Source organism: Vulpes vulpes, chromosome 13 (assembly GCF_048418805.1).
Source record: "Vulpes vulpes isolate BD-2025 chromosome 13, VulVul3, whole genome shotgun sequence".
NCBI classification, from domain to species: Eukaryota; Metazoa; Chordata; class Mammalia; order Carnivora; family Canidae; genus Vulpes; species Vulpes vulpes.
The window spans coordinates 111,497,104-111,521,034 of record NC_132792.1 but is presented as its reverse complement, the minus strand read 5'-3'; the positions used below and the strand labels follow the sequence as shown (position 1 = coordinate 111,521,034).

At 39.1% G+C, this 23,931-nt stretch overlaps 1 pseudogene; it reads right to left on the bottom strand.

Annotated features, from left to right (window-relative positions):
* Window positions 1-3,039: 3,039 nt before the first annotated feature.
* On the bottom strand, window positions 3,040-22,478 carry LOC112918784 (ribosome biogenesis protein NSA2 homolog pseudogene; annotated as a pseudogene).
* Between the last annotated feature and the right edge of the window lie 1,453 nt (window positions 22,479-23,931).

The window sequence follows — 23,931 nt, the reverse complement described above, 5'->3', positions numbered from 1 at the left end:
ATAAATCAAGGAACATTTGTAAGTGCTAAATGTTAAATGGTTATTCACAGTTAATTTTTAATCAACTAACAACAGTTATGTGTTAATTGAATGCCATTAACAAACCATAACTTGATGCATTAGCTCTTTTGTTATGCAAAGAAACTTTTCCCTACAGTTTTTATATATTGTCTGACTTCCTTCTAAATAGAACATCAATATCTACGGACTGTGAATTTAGAAAATGTGTTTCTTGACAGGTGCGTATAAGTGTATGTGTCCCTGTACCCATTTAAAACAAATCAGAATGTGCTGAAGTACTGAAAATGAAAGAGAAATCCAAATTTAGTCCCATGAAAGGAACAAGATAAGTAACAGCCAAAGTAGAAGCCAATTTGACATTTTGGAATTTTAATCTAAACTCATTGTTTTTATTTTGAGTATCTGAGTAAGTTGTTTAATATTTCTTTGGCTGCTGCTTCTTTTCTTTCTTTCTTTCTTTCTTTCTTTCTTTCTTTCTTTCTTTTTTATTTTGCTTCTATTTTTAAGACTTACTTTTGGAAACATAGATTGATTTTGATAGGGGATATTTCCTCATCAGAGATTAAAACAGAAAATTAACACATCCTTACAACTAAAAGGACTAATACAATTGTCTTTATTGTCTTCGTCTATTTCTGAAAATGTAGCATAGCTTTGTGATCAAAAGACGGTATAGCCTGGTCATAGATGGCAATCTATCATGACTCCAGTGGAATAGGCTGGAATCATACCAGGGCCATAAGAACAAGGTCCAGTGGGAGAAGAAACAGCAGCTGCAAGGTTAGCCCAGTTCTCATGCATCTTGTCTAAAGAGCTATGCTACAAATAAAGCCATGGTCAACTCAAGCCAAAACACACCATTGAAAGGTACTAAATAGTGAAGCCTTTTCTTTTCCTCTGTTTATTTTTTCTACTCACACCTATGCTCTATTGTCCCATCAGATTTACTTATAAAACACAAAGTTCAAAGATAAGATTATTAAGAATAATAACAAGGGCATTAAACTACTTGTGATACTTGTAAGGCCTTTCTAAATGTGGGAACTTGTGTGATTGCCTGCAAAGCATGACTACAACCCTGGCCTCTCATGGGTTCTAAAGACGTATTGGAAGTCTGCAGATAATGGTATTTCTTATGAAGAGTTGGGATTGGGCCAGTTAAGGGAACAAGAGGAATTTACATTGAAACTGAACATATTGTAAGCTTGATCCTTTGGAATATCCTTATAATAAATTTAAAATCTGCACATTTATTACCAGTCAATGTTATTTAATTGACCAGCCTTAAGATTCTCTTTATAGCTGCATTTGAGGTCTTTGAAGCACATGTAAAGGAGAATAAAATGCACTGCACTTTGTATTTATGTTATAATTAGGAAATACATTAGTTGTATTGACATATAAAGGAGTTCTAATCCATCAGAAGTATATAAAAATATTTCTTGGTTGTTCTTTCTGAAAGCATTTGCTGTATTGTGTCTATTTAAATACTTCTTGAAGGGTCAGGGTGACCTCCCACCCCTACTAAATACTGTGCAACTAACTTTCACACTGCTTGGAAAGTGTGCACACTGAGCCAGAAGCCAGATGCCCCTCATAAATGTACTAGCTCTTAATTTCCAATTTTAGGTAAATATTTATTTTTCTGGACTATAAGGTCTTTTCAGAACAGAATAATTTAATTATGTGTCCTGCCCTAGTGCTAAGCAGCTTCCACCAAGCATGCTGGGGGCACTTCCATAATAATGATAATAATGAATATTTGTATAGCTTTGTCTAGGATACTTTTAAACCCAGGTGGCTTGGCGGTTTAGCACCACCTTCAGCCCAGGGCCTGATCCTAGAGACCCGGGATCAAGTCCCACATCGGGCTCCCTGCATGGAGCCTGCTTCTCCCTTTGCATGTGTCTCTATGCCTTTCTCTCTCTCTCACTGTATGTGTTTCTCATGAATACATAAATAAAATCTTAAAAAAAAAACCTTATCTAATTTGGTTCTCATAACCCTTTCAACCCAGTAGTAAAAATTACCCCATTTTATAGATGGGGAAATAAGCTAAGGGAGGTTACAAGATTTGCCCAAGTCACTCACATGTTAAATGATGAAATCAGTTCCTGGAGTTGGGTCTAATTCTCTCTACAACTTTAGAGAATTAGGCTGGGGATTCAAAGGCTCTACAAAGTTTCCTCTTATTTCTTGATGCCTAAAAAGTGGAAAAAGGACAAAATCTCCAAGGCCATGTAAGACCCACCTCCTGAGTTCTCACTTGTTTTCTTCATCTCCATCAAGACTACTCACAGTCCTGGAAACATACATTGTGTATCTGCTTCTGTGGCCTCCTTTAATGCATCATCCCTCATCTGCAACTACTAGGTCTACCTTCCCTTCAAGTGAAGGTTCAGATTTAGTGACACATTTACAATGAAGACTTTCTCCAGTAGAATTAATGTCCCCCTTCTCACTCCAAACACATACCTAGGGCTTAGAGATTCTGCTTAGACTAACTGCCTGGATCTTATCTCCCATCCTAATAGCACTATTTGTGAACCAAGGCCATGTTCTCTATTAAGTCTTGTGTACCAAGACTTCCCTTATACTCAACTTGCTGCTTTGGGTTTATCAGGGTTCAATGAATGTTGGTTGGTTGCACTTCTAAAGCACAGCCATTGTGTTTCTTCAGTTAAGAATTCTGTCAATCTTGTCTCTATACATTTGCTGTCTCTTTAAGGAAAGAAACATATGGGGTGTCTGGGTGGCTCAGTTAAGCTGCAGACCTTGATTTTTGCCTAAGGTCATATTTCGGGGCCATGATATGGAGCCCTGCATAGCCTGCATAAGGCTCTGTGCTTAGTGGGTAGTCTGCTTGAGATTCTCTCTCTCCCTCTCCCTCTAATCTCCCTCACCTCCAATAAAATAATCTTTTTTTTTTAAAGACCACTTATTTTAATAAATGTCTATTTCAACTTTTTTACAGTAGAATAAATGTCTTGATGACTGTAGATACATAAGGCTGTTTGGTAGCATCCAGAACCACCACAACAATGGTGGTCTTCCTGACGGGTGTGTAGTCTTCAGTAATTATAAGGGATTACTTGTCTGAAACTGCTGTTAAACCAGCAGGACTGCATTTATGCATCCATCATTTTCAGGATTGTTGGTAACCTGGGCATATTTTCCCCAAATAACTTTGCCTCCTTGTGTCACAAGGCCCAACTCACTCACGTTCACTTTAATGACAGTACCTTTGGTAATAACACCCAAAGTTGTATATAGTGGGGATGAGGGATTCTTTTTTTTTGCACCGAGTAAGGAAGCAAAAGGTGGCTTTCAATTCAGGATGTGTTACATGGGCCTTTTTGAAACGTAAGCCCATTGGCCTAATGAATCTTTCCTATTTAGGTGGTTTCTTGTAAAGCTGTCTCCAACAAAGCAGACTTTAGTGACCATCCTCTTCCATGCTTTCTTTTTTTCTCTTTCCTGTTTGAATGACTTTTAATACTTCTGTTTCTCCCTGAGCACGAACTTTGGGTAAAGGAACTTCCCACTTTCCCGCTTTCTCTTTTTGCTTTTGTGTAATCATATTGGAAAGTACTTTAGCTCGGGACTGCCCCTCCCTGTCCAGTAGATATGCAGGTACTGCTCCCTGTGGAGTCTTTTCATCATTCTTTGGTTTGGTGTTTCTCTTTTCATGCATCTTGATAGTCTTTTTCATTTGTATTTTCTCAGCATGGCGCGGTTTATGGTAGAGCTTAGCTTTCAGACCAATCATCTTTTTTGCTTTTTTTGAACGTTCATCAGCCTCTCGACCTTCTTTCTTTCTCTTTTTCTCATGGGAATCCAAACGATAGCCATAGCGCTTCCGGTGTAACTCAATATATTCATTTTGTGGCCTGGTGATGGCCGCTGGGTTGACGCGAGCAGCCGCCAGGCACCAAGAGGCTCTCTAGCTTCAGGCTCCTGGCTGGCGAGCTTGCTCCACGCCAACCGCCACCAATAATCTTTAAAAAAAAAAATAAATAAATAAAATAAAAAACACATACCTTAAGTTCTCTTCTGCATTTCTCAGCAGAATTTAACACAGAGTAGGTGTACAATTAATACTTGCTAAATGAGTTATTAAGCTTATGTTAGTCTATACTTTTCTTGGGGATCATCTGAAGTCAACCATAGTTCAAATTATGAAGTAAGGTAGCTCATTTCTGGTTTCCTTCTTTATTTTTTTCCTCTCAGTAATTCAGCTACTTGCTCTCCTCAAGTTGTAATCTGGCTTTATTAGGACTTACCTTTACGTTACCTTTATATTCACCTTCCCCAGGCAGCACCCATGGCTTCAGCCTCTATTCTTCCAAGCATGGATCATATGTACCATTTCTTCAGGGTCCTTCTATGCCCATGCATTAATGACTGCTACCTGATTCATGTGTAAGTCTTCCTAGAAATAGCATTAGTTTTCTGAAGACAAAATGCTTTACATTTTAGTGGTTTTGGAATAATGTTCTAATGGTGAGAACTTTAGACATCATGATAGGCAAATGATAGAGAGGTTTCAATGCACAAAAGTACTTTAGTTCTCATAAATTGCATATCACAGATATTTGCCAAAGTATAAATATGACACAGCCATCATTCCTGCCTTTTAAAGAAAAATAGGAGGATGTAGAAGGAGAGATTCCCTGTAGCCAAGTTTACCATGGGAAATGGGGTTTTTATATCCAGTTGAAATCCTTTATGGAGACAGACTGCTTCTTTTTCTAAGTTGGCTGGAATGTGGGAGAGTGTTTCCCAGGAGGCAGTAAGAGAGGGAGTAGGAAGAGATACACCTCGGAGACTAGGGTCTAGCTGTGACTCTGGATCACTATTTTGCCCAAATTCTCTCAGTTGTACTGTTTAAGGTTCTAACAGTCCCTGTCATTAACATTTTACCTAATCTGTGCAACAAAATCTTGCTTTGGCTTTGTCCCAGGAAGGGGTTGGATTGCTGATCTTTAAGACCTCCTCCAGCAATAAACTTATATTTCTTTGAAGACAAATATTAATTGCCCTTTCATTTTCTCTGGCTTTATCATTTGGGGATTAATTCTAGGGATTAAAAAAATTGTTTCTTTGTTTAAAATATTTATGAAAATATTTCTAATTGAGTACTTTTCAAGCCATTAATTACTAAACTAAAGATGAAATATTTAGGCCTCTCAAACTCGACAATGTCTCTTTAAATTGCTTTTTCCTCTTGCACAGCTAGATCCACATCTGTAAATGTCTGAGTCGTGCTGCCAGCCAATCTTGCCTACAGCTACTTGATTCTGGGAGAGCCTTCCATAAAACTGATTATAGCATTTCCCTGCCACACAGTGAAAAAACAATGTAGTGTGATATGATAAAGTAAGGATTGAATATGGGGAATATGAAAGTGTCTGTCATTAGATTGGAAGGGGCAACAAGAATGGCTTTCTTCTTTCTCTGGGGTGAGGTGGGGAGGAGAATTGCATAGATTTTCATTGAGATAAACTCCCTGGTCCTTCCTGAGAAATCATTTTGTTATCAGAGCTTTGCCCCCTCTCAGCTGTCAGTGAATATTGTCAGCTTTCTAGAGGTGTGTGTGTGGGGGTAGGGGGTGGTGGTGATAGAGAACAGAAAAAATGAAAGAGGATTAGTGTTTGCTATTAATTTACTGATTATTTTTATATATGTTAATTGAGAACCTGCCTAGAGTCTTGATAAGCGTCTGGCATCTAGTAGGTGCTCGATTAAATTATTGGATGAATAAAAACAAGTTTTTAATTCAGTGAAACAAAATTTAAGATAAATGAATATTTTATTTGGGGGTGAAATGACAATGCATTGACTGCGATTGAGGTTCTGTGAATGGAAGGAGCAGGGGCCAGGTCATTTTCCTTAGGGAGATTATAATCTCATTAAATAAAGAGGTTTGTATAAGGTCTAATAACAGGTTGAGAGAGTAATTAAAATGACAATAAAAAACCTGTTTTAAGACAATGAATTCTACATGTTGACTAGGTGGGTGTGGCAGCAAAGTGAGAATTCTGAGTAGAGAGCTGTTCCTGGAAGGGCAGGGATAGGTGGATGCAGGACTAGACACAAAGGTGAATATATTTATTTTTTTATTTTTATTTTTTTTAAGGTGAATATATTTAAATAAAAACATAATAAAAACATGTATTTTGTAGCTACTATAGACCAGGCACTCTGTTAGGTCCTGGGCATACAACAATGAGATATAGGTCATAGGAAAACTCAGAATTTAAATTAATGGTTCTGAAACTTTCAGTGACTTAAAATTCAGTGGGGATACCTGTGACAATGCAGGTTTCCATAACCCATCCCAAAAGAAGTTTATATAGTGAATCCAGAGTGGGGCTTTAGAAGCTGCATTCTGATGATCCCTTAAGATGACTGGGTACAGACTGTCTGGGGACAGTGTTTTGGGAAACACTGATATAGGGCATTACTCAAGGTATGGTCCTCAGACCAGCAGCAACACCTGATGATGTGTTAGAAATGCAAATCCTGAGGATTCACCTTAGACCAACTGAGCCAGAATCTATGAGATGGGCTCAGCAATTTGTGATCTGATATTTATTGAAGTGTGGGAACTAGGTCTAAGGGCTGTAGTAGGACTGGAGATAAATTCTGCCTCCTTCCTAAATCCTCTGGGCACATCAGTGAATAATGTTTATCCCTCAAATACATGTTTGTATTATTCAGTTCAATCCAAAAGCACATTGTGGTGTCAAAAATCCAAGTCTGCATGAGATTAAAACTAGCTTAGATTAAAAAAATAAGCTTAACTGGAAAGAACTTCATAACACCAAGTATGTGTTCATTTGTTGGTAAAAAGCAGATCAGATGTTAATTAAAGCACAGGAGAGCTCAGCCAGCAAGGACAGTCATTTTTTCTTGAACTGCCTTCCACATTTGTATGTTTCCCTATGTGGGTATGTTTTTCCTCTCACCCCTACTGTCAGAGGGACAGTGTGATAGAGGGTGAGTATGAGACTTGAGAGAGAATGCCTGAAGTACATGGCCTTTACTAGCTCTGCCACCCTTTGCAACTAATCAAATTTTTCTCTGCCCCACTTTTCTCTTTAATGTATAAATAATGTGTGCCTTATCTACCTCGCAGGGTGGTTGTAAAGATGATAATAGGAATAGCTAACATTTACTGAGGGCTTACTCTGTGCCAGACACTGTGCTATAAGTGCTTTACATGAATTATCTCTTTTAATCTTCCCAAGAACCCTATTATCATTGCTGTACAAATGAGGAAATTGAGGCTTGGCAAGATTAAGCAAATTGCCTGAGGTCACACAGCTGGAAAGTGGTAAAGCTGGGATTTAAATTTAGACTGTGGCTCAGAGCTCAAGCATGTAACAGCCATACTGGACTATAATGTTCCAAATGAGATAACATATAACTGTAAAGTGTAGTTCACATAGAGGAAAAGGAAAGTGTCCATGTACTTTACTCTGCTTATTCACAATATTATCCAAAATATTGTGCACATAATAGGATCTCAATAAAAACCAGTTGATAGATTACAATTTTGTGTTTCTTACCTTTTTTTTTTTTTTCTAACCAGAAGGTATTATCTGATTACGTTCTCAATGTATGTAACAGGCTATAATTGGGAATGAAACTAAGAAGCTTAGAACAGTAACATAGGCATGGAAGATGTTCTCTGAAGTTTCTGCCCAGCTATAGGGTTTTACCATCTTTCACATGTGTCTGGGGCAGATTGGGATATATGTGGTATGGTTCTACCCCTTTAACATAATTAGAGCTCTGTGGGTTAATCTTTAACATCTAGGCTTTTATGCCTATTGAATAGTCATCAGTAAATCTGTTAAGCAACACTGATTGTTTCCATATACCCAGAACTGTGCTAAGCCCCATGGGATGTGAAAGAAGTTTATGTCTCGGAACTATGGAACTATCCTAGGACCTTATAACCTATTGCACAGATGGGGTAGAGGATAAGGCATGCAAAATGGAACTATAATGAATAATGCAGTCTATAATGGTATCTTATAATGACAATATAATAATGACAGAATAAACCGGGAAATATGGTTACAATTATTTTTAGAGGCAGTGAAAATAATTCTAAAAAACAATCTATTTAGTAGGAGCTTAATGTTTGTTGAATAAATAAATAGATGGACAGTTAAGAATTAGACTTGAACTCTAGTTATGCTTCTTATTGTTATTTGTAAGATTTAGAAGTTACTTCCTCCTTTGAGGCCTCAGTTTTCTCATTTGCAAAATAAAGTGTATGATGATAATTAATACACAGCAGTACTTTGTAACTGGAGAATAAAATACAATATTAAATTGTTGTTTGCAATTTTAAATGTTTACATAAATATTTGAAAATATTTTAGATCACTGTTTTAAAATGTGCTACATATGCAATAATGATAAAATATAAAAATAAAAGAAGTAGAGCTCTGTGATAGATTCAATGTGCTTCTTGACTGAGAATGGACTTGAAGAAGTAGCAATGGTTCCTTGCGCAGAGCCTGACTTCTGCTTCCTCGCTGCCTAAGGGAACCAAGGCTCATGTCTATGTCTATATCAGAATTTAGGTACCATTTCAATATAATCTCAGAGTCAGGAGTCCAGTATCTTTTGTCCAAGAACTGTTTTAAAGAGTCATCTTTTAATGCAAAGCAGACAGAAACCATGACCATCTAACCATCTAAAACTCTTTGTTTTAACTTTAGGAATTAAAAAAAAAAATATATATATATTGATTTTTTCCCTTTCTATAAATAATCATACAAGTGGTTTATGAATTTTAATTCTTTTCAAAGAGAAAAATTAGAATAATAAGAGAAAGCTTCTTTGTCCACCATTTTCAATTCTGGTCCTTTTTCCTCCTTACCACGTGGAACCACTATTGTGAATTTGATTGGTATATCCTCGGTTCATTTTAAAAAGAACTTGTTTGTATGTCTTTAACATCCACATAAATAGCAAATAGTACATATTGCCCCCCCCCCCCCCCCCACGACACTTTTTTTTTTTAACTCTCTGATTTGTTTTTGATTTCTAGTCAGTGGAAATAAAAATTATTAGCTAATTTTCCTTAACTAGATAATTACTTATTAAAAATACATTTTAAAACCCTGTCTGATTTCTATCCTGCCACCTCCATCACCAGTCCCCCCCCCCCCACAGGCTCACTTCATTTAAGAAAAAGAACACTTTTAGAAGAGCTCCAGGACATACTGCATCCTATTTCCAATAGGACAGGCAGAGCCTGACCAAAAAGGTGAAGAACTACTAAGGATGATTTGTAATCAATATCATGAAACAGAATTCAAACAATGGACTGCTTCTGAGAGCCACTGTTCAGTTGACCTGAAAATAATCTCTCTGCCACTCCAAGCCCGTACTCTGTTCTCTGCCCATTTGTCCCCTCCCCAGAGACTTGTGTGCTGAATCCAAATGAATTGAGTTTGAGCTCTAACTGCCCTCTCAAGAGTATTATTATTTTCCCCCCTTTAAACTTAAGGGTGCTAATTAATGTTGGAAAAGTTATATGCCAAGTTTGCTTTGCCTGTGGTTTCCTTAGATTAAAGGCTACTGGCAACTCCAGCTCTGTCAGAAGGGCCGGTGCTGTATTCTTATCCCCTGAAGGAGGCTTCAGCTCTGCTGACTCAAGAAGACTTCAGCTTTTGATTTGGAGTTATTGGATATTGACCCATCACTCACAGCAGAGTTATGGGCTTGCTGCCCTGGATCCAGGGAACTGGGCTCTCTGGCTTTGCCTACAGCATCCTCCACCCCTCCCTTTTCAGCTTCTGTTGAACCTAAGCCTGCAAATGTCAATTTCATTTTGTAAAGGCCAGGCAGTTGTCAGTTCTTCCAGGGGATTCGGGGAGAAGGAGCTCAGGACGATGCCCTCAGCAACATTTTACAGTGTTTTACAGCAGCTTCCAACTACTGCCTCTCTTTCCTTCCTTCCCTGCCCTAGCCTCACCCAACCCACCACCATATTCCCTCACTTGGAGACCATCAGTGAACCAGCTTTTCATTTGGCCTGACTGCAGATATAACCAGTTTCAAACTGCTCTAATGTCTGGCAGATCTGTTGTCATACAATTTTAACACAAAGCAAATTTTAATACAAAGAAAGATAAGTTGTTTAGAAACAACTTCCTCCTTGTAAGAGACCGCTCTTGATTTAAAAGGAAAAAAAAAAAAAAAAAGATCTTAGTTGACCAAACAATGAGATTCACCAAGAATGGCAATTCTGATCATCTCAAATGAAAGAAAATTCTTTTAAGTTAAATTTTAGCTTCACAACTAATCCACAGTTATTTCTCTTTAATTCTGATCCTGGTAAGATCCCAGTTCAAGATGAGATTCCTACATATCTATGCCTATCAAACAACTGGATTTGAGGACATGCCAGCATGAATTAGTGAAAGCTAAGCAGTCTCTTAGCAGAAAACTCATGTTAAGGGATGAAGAAACTAGGCATTAAAACCTTGAGAAAGCCTTGTATTTGGAATGATGCTTGGGGTAAAAAATAAAAGACAGAAAGAGTGGGTCCATCTAAATCCCTGTAACACAGATCATATGAAACCCCACTAACAGACTTTGGCACAAGAATGGAATAGAAGTCTAGAGGCCTTCTTTCTCTTTCTAGACCCCTTCTCTCTATCAACCCCTCACCCAAAGTATTTTGGTTCCTTAAATAATCCATGTGCCAGTAAAGGTACCTGATAGGAAGTGCAGGCAATAGAAGAGCAGCCATAGAGACAATGACCTCTGAACAGTGGTCCAGCCTTGTGGAAGGTACTTTTTAGACTTGTCCACAATGTACACCAAAGGTGGGCACTATAGCATGGAGTAATGGAACCCAGCCAAAGCTGCCTTAGTGCCTACTAGTTATAGTGAGACTCAGCAGCTACACCTTCTAGTGGGGAATAGGGTGGCATCACAGAAGCAGTAGCATTGCCCAGTGTAAGCAGATGCCAGAGTGAACCAAGTATCAAACACCATGTGCCATTGTCTTCTATAGCATGCACAGCCATGGGAAGGGGCTATGCTACTGGCATGGGCGGGTGGTATTGTTTAGGCTATGAAGGGCTCAGTGGAAGATATCACCTAACAGGGCTAGAACAGGAGAAGAGGCCAGTGCTGAAGGCCACCCTCCCATGTGAAGTGGACCCTTTTGGAGTATCTAGCTTCCAGTGTCCTCCTATTCCCCAAATTTTGGTCAACAATGACTTCTCTCCCCCTTATATAACTGTTGTTTAAATTGGGAGTGATCACCTGACCTAGGTCAGACTAATTAGTCCTCATTATCTGTGAATTTGCAATTGCGCTCCAAGGAGTGATTATTCTTTCCTGGTAGCTAGATTTGTGTATTTCACTCTCCAAGGCTGTCAGGTCTCACATGGACTGAGGAAACAAAGAATGAGGAACTGCAAAGAAACCAATGAGGAAGATGCATGGATGGAGAGAAGCCCAGCACAATTCAAGCCTTGGGTTCTGTGAGACATTTCTTTGTTCTCCTAGCATATTCTTCTAATTTTTCTTTCACAAGGTAGATTGAGATGGTTTTTGTTATTGTAACAAACAAAATGGTTTTGTTATTTGTAAACAGAAGAGTCTTAAATCCTGGAGGATTTGAGCTCAAGTAGTGAGGAGTCCTGAAAATGGAGAAGGATCCCTGGACATCAGTGAGAAAGGGCTCAGGAAACCAGAACAAAGCAGAATCTCCCAGAACCTTAGCTAGGACATTGGGAATTTATGCCTGGGGAAGACTAGCAGTAAGGGTTGGGTGTGCAACTGGAAGTGCTTGATTAGCTTGGTGCAGATGGCCCTGGGAACTGGGGAGGTAGGGCAGAGTATATGGGAAGGAATGGTGGAGAGAGTCAAAAGGCCAGCAGTGGGAGTGAGGAGAAAGGCCAAGACTGACTGGCACACCATGAACAGTTGAAATCTGACAGTTAGTGAATGTCTATTATATGCTTCACGTATTTACATGCAAGACTTTTCACCTAATTGTGATGCAATAAAATTTCCAAGTCCTTATTCATTTTCTGTAAAGACCAAGCCACCAGGAATCTTTTGTCTCAGCTCTGAGAACAAATCTATTCTCAAGACACAAGATTATGTCAGCTTTTCTACCATTAGAGCATTGTGGCCTATATCCATAAGTGATTAAAAGGCATCATTCTATTTTTAGATAGGTCTAGTTGATTGTGGGCATATTTAAAATATTTTTAAAGCATGCAATTTTAGAATTTAAAGATAATAAGAGTAAGCACGAGCATAATAGTAACACCTTATTTCTTGGCAACACTTTTTTTACATTGTAGAAATTTCTGTTTTAATGAATATTTCATTTAATCCTTATAATAATCCTGCAGGGAAGGCAGGATAGAGGTTTTTCTCTTCCTCATTTTGAAGATGAACTCACAGAGAATTTGAATGACTTGTTAGAAGTTACTTAGCAAGTTAGTGTTAGAGGCGGACTAGATTGCAGTCCCCTGAGAGAAGGGAGACGTGATCCAGCTTCTGTCCTCTACGGACCACACATCTACATGTGACTTTACTTGTTCCCTGCAACAATGCTGCAAGGCAAGATTTATTATTCCTTTTTACAGGTGAGGAAATTGTCAATGAGATATAGCAATTTATGATTACCCAACTACTTAGGGTGCAAAGATGAGTTAAACCTAGATTGATCTTTCTAGCTTGAAAGCTACCCTCTTTTTCCTGTCCTCTTGGTTTTCGGCTGTCCCAAAAGCTGAATGAGGAAACAGTCATGTATTATAGCTCTAACACTATAGGGGATTCCCTTGAAGGGTCTGGGATGCTGGTGAAGCAGAACTGGAATTCAGTGGAGCAGAGCTGTCTATAAAAAAATAACAATACGTTTAAGTTTGTAAGGGAAGCTGGCAGGAGCAGGGATGTAAAGTATGGTTTGTGAGCAAATTTAGGAGCTGAGGGGATGCGGGGACACCCCTGAGATGGTGACCTCAGACCATGCCTGGATGGGGACAGAAGGGTTGTTAGCACTAAGCACTTACCCAGTTGTACAATTCGGAGCCTGGAAAAGTTCCCTACTGATCTAGGATCGGCTTAAGCCCTGAAGCATGAAATGTGAATACCTTTTGCTCAGCATCCATTAAATAAATGTTATTCTTCTTCCTGGCAGAAAACACAAATTTCTCTGTTCAGAGCCATGGTGTAGCAGGAGGAACAGAATTTACAATATCCCTCTTTACGATAATGGCTCTCACCTTCCAAGGAAATGAGCTTGGAGGAAAGGAGCACCATTGAGTGCCCAGTGACAAGTTGGCTGGGCTTGCTGCTGCTGCTAATTATCTGGCAGGGAGGAAGGGCTGTGTCCCTGGAATACGGAGAAGGGTCTGTGAACTTTGGAGAATGGGCAAGATACTTTGGTGTCTGTGTCATGCAAACTGGAGAATGGCCCCCACCGTGTTGTGTCTGACCTTTACCTCTGTTTCACTACTGAGCAGACATTTTTGCCAATTATGATCCCAAACATACTGAAAAGTACCCTTGGCCACTGACAGTTTGCAAGGGAGAAGCAATGCCTCTAGAATAATACCATGCCCAGGACAAAGAGGAAGGGTAAACAAAGCATCACTTTGTGTTGCAAATAGATGGCTTTGTTAAGTACTGGAGAAATCCCCTCGGTGTCCACCTTATACGGCTCTGATAAAAATGCATTTGCAATATGCTCAGTGTCAAGAAATCACATCTTACTGGGCCAGGGAGGTTAAGAGCATCTCCCCATCTACAGAATAAAAATCATTAAAAGAGTCTTTCCAGCAGGAGAAGGCCCAGTTTGCTGCTTTCTCTACACCCTCCCCTTTTTTCTTTTCAACTTAATGTACCGCAGAAATAGAGACATGATCAAAACAGCATAGTCCACATTTCTATTAAAAATAATAAGCTTGATAACAATGGGAAAAAATAATGGTAAACAGCATTAGAAAACACAGCAGAGGCAGAAGTTAACTTAACAGAACATACTTGACCGGCAGGTAACACATTAAAATGCTATTTCAGCAGACAGAATTGATAGCAGACTTGCTGAAAGAAAATCCACTCGGAAATGTCGACAAATACAATTGTAATCCCCCTTTTTCCTGCCACATGCTGCAGATGAGTGAAACCCCGGGGGGAACTTCTTATTATAGCAAATAGGTGTGAGTCCAGAGGAAAAATTAAGCCAAGTTGACAATTTACAAATTTCCTTTCAAACATGAAGGGGAACTGAAAAACAGGTTATTTATTTATTTTTTTAAATCCCAAGCCTGGTGTTTGGTACCTGTTAATATGGCTGATTGAGAATAGAGGTAGAGGAAGGGGTCATTACCAACTCAGGAGTCATCTCCCAGAAATCCCTGGGTGGCGCAGCGGTTTGGCGCTTGCCTTTGGCCCAGGGCGCGATCCTGAAGACCCGGGATGGAATCCCACGTCGGGCTCCCGGTGCATGGAGCCTGCTTGTGTCTCTGCCTATGTCTCTGCCTCTCTCTCTCTCTCTTTCTGTGACTATCATAAATAAAAAAAAAAAAAATAAAGCTAGAGTGAAATAACCTTTGTTAGATAAGTGATATTAGAAAATCTAATGTTGGGAAGAGACATTTTTCCTGCTGCTTGCTGGGTATTGACAGACTGGCCGCTTGGGTTTAGTTAAGGTACCTCTGATGGGAATCAGAGGGGCAAAGCACAGAGTCTCTGGACAGTTAATACAGGATTGTCTAAGGATCTGGGTAGAGTCCTGGTATTCATATGGGCTTCTGTTGATCTTGCATAGCAGGTATCTTTGCTTATCCCAAGGAGAGGCACCTTCAACTCTTAGTAAATTCTCTGAGTCAATGGAATATCACAGATGTGATGGAGTCCAAGCCCCAAAATGGGCCAGCTAGAATATGGAGATAGGAAAGAAGTAGAAGAGAAAGGTATAATACATACATACTTTTAGCTTGTTTCTGAGAAATAAGGATGAACATGGACCCAAAGTGAAATGAATTTGAATCACAACAGGCTGTGATGTGAGTCAGTGAAGAAGTCTGGGGCCTGAACTTCTAGTCCCGTTCTTTGATATTTCTAGTCTCTCTCTCTTAAATGTTAACTTTCTTTGTGATGTAGATAATTCCTTTATAACTAGGGTGAACATATATTACTGTATGCCCTGGTTTGTATCTAATGTGACTATCAATAATCCCCCTTTTATTCTCATTTTGGATGAAAATTATATGATCACTCTACTTATAAGCTCTCTGCTGCTTATTTACCATATTTGAAAATAAAGATATTATTCTAGGAAATTCTGCCGTCACACATACACAAGCATTTTTTTGGTTTCACTATGTTAACTATCCTCTCAATCAGTTAGTATAATTGATAATGGCCAACAAGTAAGCTACACTGGATTAGGATATTGCCTCTATGAAGGGTATTTGCCTTTTATTTTTATTTTTATTTTTGGTATTTGCCTTTTAGTGGGGACTTTTGAAAACAAAGGTTTTGTAACTCAAAATACTGAATCTTTAATGGTGAAATTTCGGCTACCTTAGCTCACCTCAGCTGTTTTGTCCTCAAGAATCACAAAGCACTGAGTGGGTGACCTTCAGTGAATAGTCCAGGAGATCTAAAAATTAGTTCTGAGAAGGCTGTATCCAAATAACCTGGTAAATTAAAACAAAAACATGTTCTTGGACCCTAATGTTCAAGATTTTAGTGAGGCCCCCAATTTAGATCTTTGAAAAGCTCCCTGAGTATTTCATATACACAGCTGGCTTTTGGGTCATAGGTCTGTCTTCATTTTGCAGACTGAAGGATTGAGACCCAGAAGCCAGAGCAAAAACAATGGCAATTGGTTTAGTTTCTTTCGATTATCAAGTTAATCAGTGAGCAGTATTTCATTTAATCCTTATGAAGTTTGAAATATTAGCACCATTTTATAAGGGACAAAATAAAAGAATGTGCTCAAAGTCATATAACCAGTTATTGGCAGAATCAGAATTAGTGTTTGTGTCTCTCAATTCCCATTCTGGGTCTACTTCTGTTACCCCATAACAACTTAGGTTGTTTGGGAAAAGCTTGCCTTTCCTTAACTAAAGTGCTAGCTCACTTTCTTTCCTTGTTTTCCAGAGAGATACACATTTAGGAGGTGGTTGTTTTCTCCCTGATTTTTTTTTTTTGGATGAGCATTTAATTCTGCTCCCCTCTTCTGTGTGTGTGTAGTGGGATGCCTGGCAGAGATGGCAGGAGATGTTTTCATGTGCAGTCAAGGGCGTAGATGCATTGGCTGCCAGCCTCAGGCAGAGACACAGACTTGTCTCCCACCAGCAGAGCGATGATGCGTTTCCCCAAAATGTTCCAAAAATGGCCTGGAATGTGACTAGACAAGGTCCATGTGGCCCCATGAATGACTTCACACTGCACCAGCTAGAAAACAAACACAACAGTAATTCTTGGATTAGCATGAAAACACTTTCAAAGGGGGCTCAAAGACAGCCTTTTGTCCCTTTCCTAAAAGAGAAGATATCAGGTGTGACAAATGGCCTGTTGGATGGCTTTCTGTGCCAGCAGAGGTCATCTTGGAAGGGCACTACAGACACAGTTTGATAGAGAAGAAACGGACTCAAAGATCAAAGACAAAGAACATTTCAGAAGAGACAGGGTGGTGTCTGCAGAAGACAATTTAAATTAAAATAGGAAAAGGAGATAGCATGACTCACATTTTATTTTTTTATAAACCCACTGTCTTTTGCATTGAGACACGGTGCATATAGTGCCAACAACATGGGAGTTTGTAGTCAGAAGACAGGTATTCTAACCTTAGTCTAGATAGCCAAGATAATCTGAAGTTTTGGGCTTTAGTTTTTGCATCTATATAAAAAGGTTAATATTATCTACTTTGCCTGGTTGCTGTGCAGATGAAATGAGGTAGGAAATCAGGAGGACTGCTGACGAGAACAGTGCTGGGACATGGATGACTTAGGGCTGGGATCCTTGTTTTGCAGGGACTATGTAATATGGGCCAAGTTATTTTGTCTGAATGGCTCTCAATTTTTTCAAAGCTTTTTCAGTGTGTCTTTGGAACCAGAGATTAGCATAATAATTCTTAAGCAAAATCCTAACATATAAAACAGACACGGAGCTGGCCCATTTGAAGCACTGGAGGGTTGGGAGGAGATGTCTAGTCTTCTCCACACCCCCATCTCCTTCTATTTCTTCCTGTGACAATGCCGGAAACGGCTCTTCCATTCCCCTGCTCTGGGAATTGGCTGTTGCTTGCTTCTGCTGCCTTTCTGGATCTTCCCAGCATGAATCGGGAAATAATTCAAAACCTCTCACTAAATCTTCTGAAACTTCAGTAGAGTGGCTAAATTTCCTCATCACTGATGATTGTAAAAACAAATGGAAAAAGCAGATCCAGGTAAATGAATATCTTGATGAAAGTTAAACGCCTCTGATTGACTTAGTTCTGCTTCTCAGAGCATGGGATTTAATCTCCAGATTCACAGACACAAGATCATTGTTATTGTCCAAAATGCTTATTTATTTTTAGTAGAAAGAGGAATAAGAGCTCATATAAATATCATAGCTAGGGGATCACTTTGAATGTCAGGTGACCTAAAGTGGCTCTGTAAATGACGAATCCCAAACTAAGGTCAATAGTGCTATGTAAAAAATAAATGCAATTTTTAGCCTTTCATTTTCGTAGTATGGTCTATCACATGTTGCCTTTCTGTTAATTCACATTGATATGTGCATGCACATGCATTTGTTTGCATGCACACATATGTGCATACACACATATCACCACAGCAAACTCTCTAGCAGGATCAGAAGCGCCAAGCCAGATTTCATAAAATTTGAATGAACCCGTCAAAAGTTCTTACAATGTCAATGCTACTTCAAAAGCATTTTCTTTGTGTCTGCTTTAGGATCTATCTATGTCTTTATGGAGATTAGATAAAACTTCAAAGCTTTGAAGACAGAGAAGGAGAATTATTTATTTGGAGCCATTACAAGAAAAATAAAGGACCCCTACTCTTTGCATCATATTAAATAAATGTGTCTTAATCCTGTCATGAGTCCTGGTTCTACCATTCTTTTACCATTACTGGGTAGTCACTTTGAATCAGTGGCTCAATAATTCTCATCTATAAAATGGGGATAAATAATGCCTTGTGAGGATCAAATGAGACAATATATGTTAGGGTTTTTTTTTTTTTTTAATTGAAGTGTAGTTGGCATACAATATTAGTTTTAGGTGTACAACATAGTGATTCAATTTTTATGTACATTAGGAAGTGATCACTATGATAAATCCAGCTGCCATATACCATCATACAAAGTTGTTATAAGGGCAGCCTGGGTGGTTCAGCGGTTTAGCGCCGCCTTCAGCCCAGGGCGTGATCCTGGAGACCTGGGATCGAGTCCCACGTTGGGCTCCCTGCATGGAGCCTGCTTCTCCCTCTGCCTGTGTCTCTGCCTCTCTCTCTCTGTGTGTCTCTCAAGAATGGATAAATAAAATCTTAAAAAAAAATAAACAACAACACAAAGTTGTTATATAAGAGTTGTTATAAGAGTATCAACTATATTCCCCAGGCTGTACATTGCAACCAGTATTTTATTTATTTTATAACTGGAAGTTTGTACCTTTCAATCCCTTTTCCCACTTTTACCCATGCCCTCATCTCCCCCCCTTCTTCTCACCATCAGATTGTTTTCCATTATCTATTAATCTGTTTTTTGTTTTTTTGTTATGTTTGTTCATTTGTTTTGCTTTTTAGATTCTACATATAAATGAAATCATGTATTTGTCTTTTTCTGTTAGGTTATGAAAGATATAAAAATACTAGTCAAATATAATCTTTAGGTTAAAAAATATAAAATATTATTGTTGTTATTACTTGGGTAATATTTTTTAAAAATAAAGATATAAAGGGAGACCTATTCCTCCTTCTGGTAATAACTTCAGCAGCATAAACTCATAACTAGTAATAAATGGAGTCATTGATTTTCAGCACATGTGGGATTTCATTTAAGATTAGAGTGTTTACCCGAAGTGGCTTGGAATGTAAGCACAATGTTCTGTTGTTTGGTAGAGTTCTCTGAGAACTCTCTTGTTAATGCCTGGTTGGATCCAGGGGACTCTAAGTTAGTCAACTGGAGTTATATTCTGTAGCAGTTGCCTTGTGATATCTGGTGGGAAGTGTGGGGCCTCTCTAGTTGTGAGCTCTCACAAGCCTCTTGGGCTATATAATAATAGAAACTTCTCAGCACCAGCTTCAAACAAAAGAAAGGTGTATACTTGGGGTTCTGATTCCTAGTTCCAATCCTACCTTCATTGTGCTTGCCTTCCTGATGCTCCTATTTCTCTTCACTGGGAAAAAAGCAATCTGATAAATTCACTTACTGTGTAGGGTTTGCAGCTAAATGTGAATCTAAAAGGAGGATGCAGGGGCATCTGGGTGGCTCAGTGGTTGAGCGTTTACCTTTAGCTCAGGTCATGATCCTGGAGTCCTGGGATCGAGTCCCACCATAGGCTTCTCACAGAGAGCCTGCCTCTCCCTCCTATGTCTCTGCTCCTCTCTCTGTATCTCTCATGAATCAATAAATAAAACCTATTTTAAAAAAGGAGGGGGATGCATGGGACTGACAGTGAGACCAAATCCAGCTGAACCACATGGCTAATAGGAGACACAGCAATGTCTCAAAGGGAATTGAGGTGGTACCAGGAAGCAGAATGGCTGCTGAGCAGTCTCACAAAACCAAATACTGTCTCTGGTTTGTTTGGATACAAGAACTCCTAATTTTTATTTTTATTTTTGGCTTTCTGGTGCCATTGTGAGCTGGTCTGAGAAGCAGCATTACTGTCAGAGTATTTCAGAGTCAGGAGACAGGGGCTCTGGTTCTCACAGGTCACTGATGAGCCAAATGACCTTGGACAGTGTCATTTTACCTCTCTCGCTCTGGCTTTCCCTTTTTGTTAAATGAGCTTGGAATTAGAGATGTTTCAAGGTGCCTTCCAGCTCTAAATACTGTAATTACTTTATTTTCTATCTACTGAGTTCCGTAGATGGTGTGCAGCTTAATTGTGATATGTTGGTTACTACTCAAAATAATGGGGAGAGGAAAAGTGCTGCAATGGAAGGTGACCACTGTGTGTGTCCTTCATCTGGTTTCTTTTCACCCCCAACAGGGGAGTGCAGGAGTGATGTATTTGGTGTGTTGCACAGATGAATATCTAGTATCTGATTCTTGATCGTTTTAAGTGATGTTCATATCAGGAGCACTAAGGGGAGTGTAGGATATAACTGGGAGAGAAACGTTATTGCTCTGGGATCTATCTTCTCTCTTTTAATTGAGTGAAAACAACTCCACTCCAGAAATGTAAATTGAGGGAGTTGACTATTTTCCTTCTTAAATGGCTTAGGTGGCAGCTTCAACCAGAGAGAGGATGGAAGGGTTGACCTCTGGGAGTCCTGTCTTAGTCCCTCCATTCTCCAAAATGCTGGCCCTGAAGGAAGAGTGTCACACATCCTCTCACATGTCCTGTCTCACACTGAGTAATGTTGCCCCTCTGCCCCCAGCGGAGCGTTTTAATGATAACGGCTGTCTTCAGGGACAGATCGTGACTTGTCTTTTAAAGGAAGATGAAATCTATTAAGACAGTGAGGACAGAAAGGAAAAGTGATGTCCCTGAGAGGAGAGCTCTAAAGGAGAGCATGGTTAGTTCTTTTCTTGCTCCCTCCCTCCATCTCTTTTGTTAGAGTGTACCCTTCAACTGCTCTGTTTTGTGTCTGGATTATTGTGGTTGTTGGTGTATAAAATTGCTGCTGGTGTGTATAATTTATAAGCCCTAAAAAATGATAAATAGTCTCAAGTAAGAAGAGTGATTTGTGTTAAAGTCCTCAGGGTACTTTTGTAAAGGAATTTAATTTCTTGGGGGAAATTGTCTATAACTTCGTGTGGAATGTTAGTTAACTGGTTCATAGCTGGGATTTATTTTCTGTCATCCTTTTTCTTTTTTTTTTTTTTCCTTCTCATTATTGGTTTGGATAGGTTTACCTGGGCAAATGAGATTATATAGCAAAGTCTTGATGAACTGGGAAGCTTAGGGAAATACAGAGGGTAGTTCATTTATTTTCTTGGTTTTTTTTTTTTTCAAACTTATTGTTAAAATCCTGAGATTTTGTGCTGTGGTCCAGTGCTTCTCAACGAGGGACAATTCTGCTATTCAGAGATACTTGGTACTATCTGGAGACATTTTTGGATTTCACAACGAGGGGGTTAAGAGTGACATCTAGTAGGTAGACGCCATGGATGCTGCTATACATCCTCTGATACACAGAACAGCCCTCTGCCCCAGCCCCAACAAAGAATTATTAGGCCCACAATGCTAATAGTGTCAAGGTTAGAAATTCTAGGGTTGTCAATAGGCTCTAGGGAACATAATTCAGTATTCTTTTACCAAGAAATTTCTACAGAATCCCACTATTCTTTTTCTCAACTGTAATTCTCATCACCAAGGATAGAGATAGGTAACAAGAAGATGCTGGATCTGGGCTAAATGTAATGAGTCCCACAGTATATAGAGTCCAGTTGCTTTTTCTTTTTTTCTTTTTTTAAGTAAAAAAAAAAAAAAAAAAAGCCCAACATGGAGCCCAACATGGGGCCCGACATGGGGCTTGAACTTACGACCTGAGATCAAGACCTGAGCTGAGATCAAGAGTCAGATGCTTAGCTGACTGAGCCATCCAGGCACCATCTCTTTTTCTTTTTTTTAAAGAAATATGTGATCACATATTTCTATTAGTGTTTTGAATTTCCTTAATATTTAAGTTCAATTGCTTGATTGCAATAAAAAAAAACTGGCTAATTTATGTAACTAGTGAAATGGATTTCAGTTACTTATTACTATGATAGACTTCTGGCAAATACTTCTCAACAAAAAATGGTCAAGCACTGAGACCTGTGGCCTTATCTATGTACTGTATATGTACAAGTATGATGATTCAGATCAAAGGTTGGGCAAGAGGTATTTAGTAGTGGGGGTAGGACCTCAGGTGGAAAGATCACATGGTCAAATATCCTTTGTACTTTGCCCAGCATTAAGCCTGGTGGTTACTGTTGAGATTCATGGATTGATTTAAAAAGCAGTATGCACTATCTATATATTAGTTTTAAACTATGCAAATATGAAGAGTATTAAACTACTTAGGTTTATATTGAAGATTCTCTACCATCTGATCTGTTTACTTCTTTTTTTTAAAAAGATTTCATTTATTTATTCATGAGAATAAATGCAAGTGCAAATACAATCAGAAGCACAGCCCCTTACCTGAGAAAGCCACTCCACTCATCACTCCAGGCTCTGCCAGTACCTGCTGAGCACAGGCACTCCTGGTACCATCTCCCATGCTGTTCCCTCCCTACTTGGCGGCCTTAGCCTTCATAATGGCCTTTCACTCCAAGAAAGGCTCCCTTCTGATCAGGAGGCTGTCCAAAGCTTATTTCTCTATTAAACTGTCTCATCTCCCCCCCCCCCCCCCCCAAACACACACACACACACACACACACACACACACAGGCAGAGACAGGCAGAGGGAGAAGCAGGCTCCATGCACGGAGCCTGATGTGGGACTCAATCCTGGGACTCCAGGATCACGCCCTGCCCGAAGGTAGGCACTAAACCGCTCAGCCACCCAGGGATCCCTGTTTACTTCTTATTAACTTCCTTCTTAAGTTTCCTGCTCTAGTCATATTTTTGTACCCAATGCCTCATAAACCCAACTTGCATATCCACAGATGGTCATATACCCACACTGTTGCTTATATCAATTCCTTCTCCTACTGGTCATTAACATTTCATCTATCCTTCAGGAGTGAGATAAAATTCTATCTTCTTTGCAAACCAATCAGCCAAAAATACTATTCCCTCCTTCCTCCCCTCCTTCCTTCCATGAAAATATTATAATAGTTATTTAGTATTGGTGGTGGGTGATTGTTTTGTTTTGCATTTTCCTGTATTGAAAAAAAAGTGTACAATGAGTTAGGGGACCCCTAGTTCCAAACTCACACTGATAAAACTTGTTGTCTAACCCAGAACAAATCACTTAACCTCTATGACACTCAAGTTTTTCTACTTATAAAATAGAATAATATTTATTCTACTTCTCTTGCAAGGTAGTTTTGGATCAAATGAGATACAACACAAAAAGCCCTTTGAAAAATATAAAGAACTACATGAATGTAAGACATATTATTGTCCTCCATACACAAAACCACAAAGAATCTCACAAAGTGCTAATACTGTATATATTCTGCAAAGCACTTAGCTGTAGTCTGCACTTAATAAATGAGAGCTCACACAAGCGAATTGTTCCACAGTTAAGACAGACTGGCAGAAATAGCAGTTAGAGACGGGAGGCTGGTTAAGAGGTTACTACCTGTATTGATAGAGAAGCTATTAAAAGCAAAATGTGATTTTTAACATCTCCAGGACTATGATAGAAATGAATAAAATTTTGTGCGCTTTATCATTTGTGACCCAGAAAAGAGAACCCTGAAGGCATGAAAAGTCTTAAAATAAATTATTTGTGTGCAAAAGGAGGCAACATATTCCACCACTTTGACAATTTCAGTTTTCCATTAAGGATACAAATAGGAGATGAGGTCATTTAAGCAAAATGTTCCCTGATTTGCTAAAGCCTTTCCTGACTACAAATTAATAAACCTGAATTCATTTTTGTGGCTCACAACTATCTCAGTGTCCAAACTTTCCTTCTTGACTGGTGGAGGAAGGTAGAAATTGCCTGGATGGGTCTGGAGTGTGGTTTGGGAAGTGGTCAGAGCTGGCCTTTAGTTGCTCAT